At 41.1% G+C, this 6,000-nt stretch overlaps 1 protein-coding gene across 2 annotated transcripts in view; it reads left to right on the top strand.

The window, feature by feature from the left end:
* Window positions 1–1,169: 1,169 nt before the first annotated feature.
* Window positions 1,170–6,000, top strand: part of RALGPS2 (Ral GEF with PH domain and SH3 binding motif 2) — a 242,347-nt gene continuing 237,516 nt past the window's right edge. For both annotated transcript variants that reach the window (XM_050783529.1, XM_050783520.1), the window contains exon 1: window positions 1,170–1,453. The gene's annotated coding sequence lies outside the window, so the exon portion shown is untranslated. The remainder of the gene's footprint in view (window positions 1,454–6,000) is intronic.

Here is a 6,000-nt window from a genome sequence, read left to right as displayed (position 1 = left end):
TCCCAGCACTTTGGGAGGCCAAGGTGGGCAGATCACTTAAAGTCAGAAGTTAAAGACCAGCCTGGCCAACGTGACAAAACCCCATCTCCACTAAAAATAGAAAAATTAGCCGGGCATGGTGGTGCAGGCCTGTAATTCCAGCTACTCGGGAGGCTGATGTGGGAGAAGTGCTTGAACCCAGGAGGCGCAGGTTGCAGTGAGCCGAGATCATGCCACTGAGCTTTAGCCTGGGCAACAGTGTGAGATCCATCTCAAAAAAAAAAAAGAAGAAGAAGAAAGAGAGAAAGATTGAGAGAGGGAGGGAGGGAGGGAGGGAGGGAGGGAGGGAGGAAGGAAGGAAGGAAGGAAGGAAGGAAGGAAGGAAGGAAGGAAGGAAGGAAGGAAGGAAGGAAGGAAGGAAGGAAGGGGAGAGACAGAAACTGCCCTTTGGGTAGCATGGCATGTGCCGCTTCTCCTGTTCTCAGTCAGATCCTCCTCCCTCCATGTAAAGAGTCTATTCTTACCACTGCTGACATCTAAAGAGCACAGAAACAAGAATCACAGCTTAGAGAAGTTGTAACAAGGGAAGACAGAAGATTGTCCACTTTGGGGAGTTTTCTGCTTTAGTGTTCACAAAACATTTCATAATCTGCAGATAAATGTGCAGGCTCTGCAAAATACAACATGCAGATAGTTCTTGGTAAAATCTATGGATCAAAGCTATTTCTCTTTGCCCTTCAAATGATCTAGTTTGCTTTTTAAATATTTGAACATTTTCCTACAAGTTTTGACAATGACACAAGTTTATTTTTTTTTATTTTTTTTTTATTTATTTTTTTTTTTCTTGAGACAGAGTCTCGCTCTGTCGCCCAGGCTGGAGTGCAGTGGCCGGATCTCAGCTCACTGCAAGCTCCGCCTCCCGGGTTCACGCCATTCTCCTGCCTCAGCCTCCCGAGTAGCTGGGACTACAGGCGCCCGCCACCTCGCCCGGCTAGTTTTTTGTATTTTTTAGTAGAGACGGGGTTTCACCGGGTTAGCCAGGAAGGTCTCGATCTCCTGACCTCGTGATCCGCCCGTCTCGGCCTCCCAAAGTGCTGGGATTACAGGCTTGAGCCACCGCGCCCGGCCCAATGACACAAGTTTAAACACACCATGCCCTTTATAAATAGATCTGACCTGAAAAAGCTTCCACCCTGACTCTGACTCTTGTCTGAGGTTTGAGAGGAAAAGAGAGATTTAAAGGGAAGCTAATTAAGACAAATCTTCTAAAACATATATGAGGCTACGAATATATTGAGTGCTTAATTAAAAAACAGTGTTCTATTGGGTTTAATACCTAAATCAATGAAGTCTTATCAGTTGAGGAAATAGTCACAAAAGAGGTTGTGTAAATGGCAGAATTGATGAGTGCTACAGTTCACAAATTTTCTACCATCCGTTCAGATTTGGATTCAAATGAAGATTCAACTAACAGGTATTGAACATCTGCTTTGTGTCGTGTTCTGTGAAAATACTGCAGTCTTCTTGAGGCAAATATTTTGGTTCTCAGCTAAGAAATTTTCTTTTTTCTTATTCTCTCTCTTTCTTTTCTTTTTCTTTTTTTCTTTCTTTTTTTTTGGTTGTAGTGTTGGTGGTGTTGAATAACAGGAACAAGAGGTCATTCTTACTTTGTTTTAGTACTGCTATTTCAAAGACTCAGATACTTTCAGGATTTGTCTAACAAATAGAAAAACTGTGTTTTTGTTGAAAACCACAAAGTTAATTCTAACAACTCGAAGCCAATATTTTTATGAGGATATTTTCTTATAACTGTATATTTTAGTTGTAGTGCACCGTTGTATTTAGTTTATTTGTATGTTTTGATTCTGTATTGAAACATAAATTCTGGGTTTGAGTTAAAATGGTCACAGAAATGAGCAGAAAAATTATAAAGGAAGTCAGGATGAGAAATACCTAGTGGGGATTAGGCTCTTAGAAAAATGGAATATCTCATTTACTCCCTCACATCTAACAAGCTCAAGGTACATTTTCTAACTCTCACTTTTGTAAAAAAGTGCCAACGAGCACAATGGCTATTTTCACATCATCCCAGAACATGACACTGATAGATGTTAGTGCCCTCTTGTTTTCAATTTTCATTCTAGGGAAAACATTTTAGTAGAAAACATTTGGAATAGGGTACCATTTAAAAAGCATCATACTAAATAGCACGTTAAGGTCATTTCTATATGGCCTTTTAAATAATACAACCCCACTCAAAAAAATTTACATAGATTCCCATATGTGTAGGGACTATTATATTGTTGTAGTTCTCACTCCAGTGGCTGTAATAAATAACTGTTACATTGTTAAAATTGAGTACTGCCTCTGAAGGTCTAGCTGAATAGGTAAATTTTGGGAGAAGATAGATGATTCTGTGTATAGGGACCGTAAGAAGTATGAATTTACCCGAGAACATGGGATCTGCGGCATGAAAGTCTGAACTCTAGAATCCATTCTAACATTTACTAATTGTATGACCTTGAGGAAATTCATTTTAAATTTGTAAAACAGGCATAAAATATTACTTGCCTTCTAGGAATATTATGATGTTTTCAGAATAGTGTAAAGAAAAACATTTTTTAGAGCTAGGAACCATTAGTAAATTAGTTATAATAATACATGCTTTTAATACAATTGTTTTGGTTTTCATATACGTATATATTTTTTTGTTTTTTGTTTTTTTGAGATGAACTCTTGCCCTTGTCCCCCAGGTTGGAATGCAATGGCACAATCTCAGCTCACTGCAACCTCTGCCTCCTGGGTTCAAGCGATTCTCTTGCCTCAGCCTCCCGAGTACCTGGGATTACAGGCGTTTGCCACCACACCGGGCTAATTTTTGTATGTTTAGTAGAGATGGGGTTTCACCATGTTGGCCAGGCTGGTCTTGAACTCCTGACCTCAGGTGATCTGCCCACCTCAGCCTCCCAGAGTGCTGGGATTACAAGCATGAGCCACTGTGCCCAGCCGCCTCATTTGTATTTTTTAAATCTAAAAATCAGTTTGGCCAGGTGAAGTGGCTCATGCCTGTAATCCCAGCACTTTGGGAGGCCAAGGCAGGTGGATCACAAGGTCAGGAGTTTGAGACCAGCCTGGCCAACATAGTGAAACCCTGTCTTACTAAAAATACAAAAAATTAGCCAGGCGTGGTGGTGCATGCCTGTAGTCCCAGCTACTCGGGAGGCTGAGTCAGCAAAATCGCTTGGACCTGGGAGGCAGATGTTGCAGTGAGCCGAGATCGTGCCGTTGCACTCCAGCCTGGGCGACAGTGGGAGACTCAGTCTCAAAAAAATAATCAATTTGTAGAATGATGCCAGCAAAATGGTTGAATAGGAGGTCCCTGCTTATATCCCCCCATAGCAACAATAATTTGGCAGCCATCCACAGACAAAAGTGTCTTTGTGAGAGCTTTGGAATCTACGTAGGAGGTTGCTCAGGTGGAGCCCAAGACCTAGGTAAGCCATTTTAAGAAGGCAGACCCATGTCCAGGTGGAAGATTCACTGACCATGATCCTCGTTATAAACCCAGAAATAGCCCCATCTGCCAATGGACTGAGATACAGCCCTATTTGGCCTAGGTCCTCCCCACCAGCACCATCCATCAAGGGACTTAGGAGGAGACACCCCTGCCCATGCCTCAGATAACAGGCTGGCTGACCTGGGTCCTGACTATGAACCCTAAAGCAGTCCATGACCCAGCTTCAGTCCCTCTCAGCCATTGTTCAGGAGCTGTCTTTCCAGGGCAGTCCCCCTGGAGGCAGTCCCACTGACTTCAATTCAACTGCAGGTCCTGAAGCAGCCCTGTGACCCAGCTCCAGCCTGCTTTGGGGATTAGTTATTGGATCTTTATTAGTTTCCTTTGATGGTGTCATTTTGCCTGTTTCTTCATGATTCATGTAGCCTTGCATTTATATCTGCGCGTTTGAAGGTGCAGTCACTTCTGCCAGTAAAAGCAGATAAAGACTTTCTCTTGTCAAGTCCCTAGATAGATTAGACCTCAGTCACAGCTGTGGATCCTGAAACAGCCATGTGACTCAGTTCCAGCCCCTCTCAGCTAACATTTGGAGCCATCACCGCCTGTCCAGGGACCCATCCCAGTGACCTAGTAGGAGTCCTACCAGAGACCTGAAGGGAGCCACACGTATCTATTCACCTAGTAACAGGCTCTCTGTCTGAGGATCCAACTGTAGACCCTTGAGGAGACACTTCGGACCAGAGCCAATTAGAGGAATAAAAAGGAAAAAAAAATTTAAAAAGTGACAAAAGAATATAAGACACATGAGACACCATTGAATAAATGTGTGCATTATGCAAGTCCCAGAAGAAGAGAAAAAGAGAAAGGAGTAGAAATCTTATTTAAAACAATAGTGGCTGAAAAGTTCCCAAATCTTGGGAGGGAAGTGGATATCAAGACTCGTGAAAGCTCAAAATTCCCAAGCAAGATCAATCCAAAGAAGACTAGTCCAAGACACATGGTCAAATCATCAAAAATCAAACACAGAGAAAATTTTGAAAGCAGCAAGAGAAACTCTTCACATACAAGGGACCTCAATTAGGCTATCCTAGATTTCTCAGCAGATATATTCAAAGTGCTTAAAAAAACAAAAACGAAATAAAATGAAAAAAAAAACCCTGCCAACCAAAATACTAATCCCAGAAAAGCCATCCTTTAACAAAAAATGCTAAAGGGAGTTCTGCAAGTTGAAACAAAAGGATGCTAAGTAGCAACATAAAAATATATGAAAGCACAAAAGTCACTGGTAAAGGTAAATACATAGTCAAGTTCAGAATACTCTAATACTATAATAGCAGTAGGTAAATCATTTTCACTTCTAGTATAAAAGTTAAAAGACAAAAATATAGCCAGGCACAGTGGCTCATGCCTGTAATCTCAGCACTTTGGGAGGCCGAGGCAGGCAGATCACCTGAGGTCAGGAGTTCAAGACTAGCCTGGCCAACATGGTGAAACCCCATCTCTACTAAAAATACAAAAAATTAGTCAGGCATGGCAGCACATGCCTGTAATCCCAGCTACTCAGGAGGCTGAGGCCCGAGAATCACTTGAACTCGGGAGGCAGACTTTGTAGTGAGCCAAGATCGCACCACTGCACTCCAGCCTGGGCAACAAGAGTGAAAATCTGACTCAGAAAAAAAAAAAAAAGACAAAAATATTTAAAATAACTATAGTTATAATAATTTGTTAATAGACACAATAAAATGATGTTAAATGTGACATCAGCAGCATAAAATGCAAGGTGGAAGAGAAGTAAAAATGTAAAGTATTTGTATGCAATTGAAGTTAATTTGTTATCAGGTTAAAATAGACCATTATAACTATAAAATATTTTATGTAATCCTCATGGCAACCAAAAAGAAAAAAATCTAGCAGATACATAATGGATAAAAGGGTACAAAATCAAAACATAGCACTACCAAAAAATTAAATCACAAAGAAAGACAATAAGAGAGAAAGGAAGAAACAAAGGAATTACAAAGCTGTCAGAAAACAATTAACAAATGGCAATAGTAAGTCTTTACCTATCAAGAATTACTTTAAATATAAATGGTTTAAATTCTGCAATCAAAAGACACAGAGTGGTTGAATAGATTTTAAAAATAAAACAAGGCCAGGCGCAATGGCTTACGGCTGTAATCCTAGCACTTTGGTAGGCCAAGGCGGGCGGATAACCTGAAGTCAGGAGTTCGAGACTAGCCTGACCAACATGGAGAAACCCCATCTCTACTAAAAGTACAAAGTTAGTTGGGTGTGGTGGTGCATGCCTGTAATCCCAGCTACTCAGGAGACTGAGGCAGGAGAATGGATTGAACCTGGGAGGCGGAGGTTGCAGTGAGCTGAGATCGCGCCATTGTACTCCAGCCTGGGCAACAAGAGCAAACTCCATCTCAAAAAATAAAAAATTACGAAAATTAAAAAATAAAACAAGATCGAATAATATACTGACTACAGTAGACTCACTTTAG

The sequence above is a fragment of the Macaca thibetana genome, chromosome 1 (assembly GCF_024542745.1).
Source record: "Macaca thibetana thibetana isolate TM-01 chromosome 1, ASM2454274v1, whole genome shotgun sequence".
NCBI classification, from domain to species: domain Eukaryota; kingdom Metazoa; phylum Chordata; class Mammalia; order Primates; family Cercopithecidae; genus Macaca; species Macaca thibetana.
This window is presented reverse-complemented; position numbering and strand designations above follow the sequence as displayed.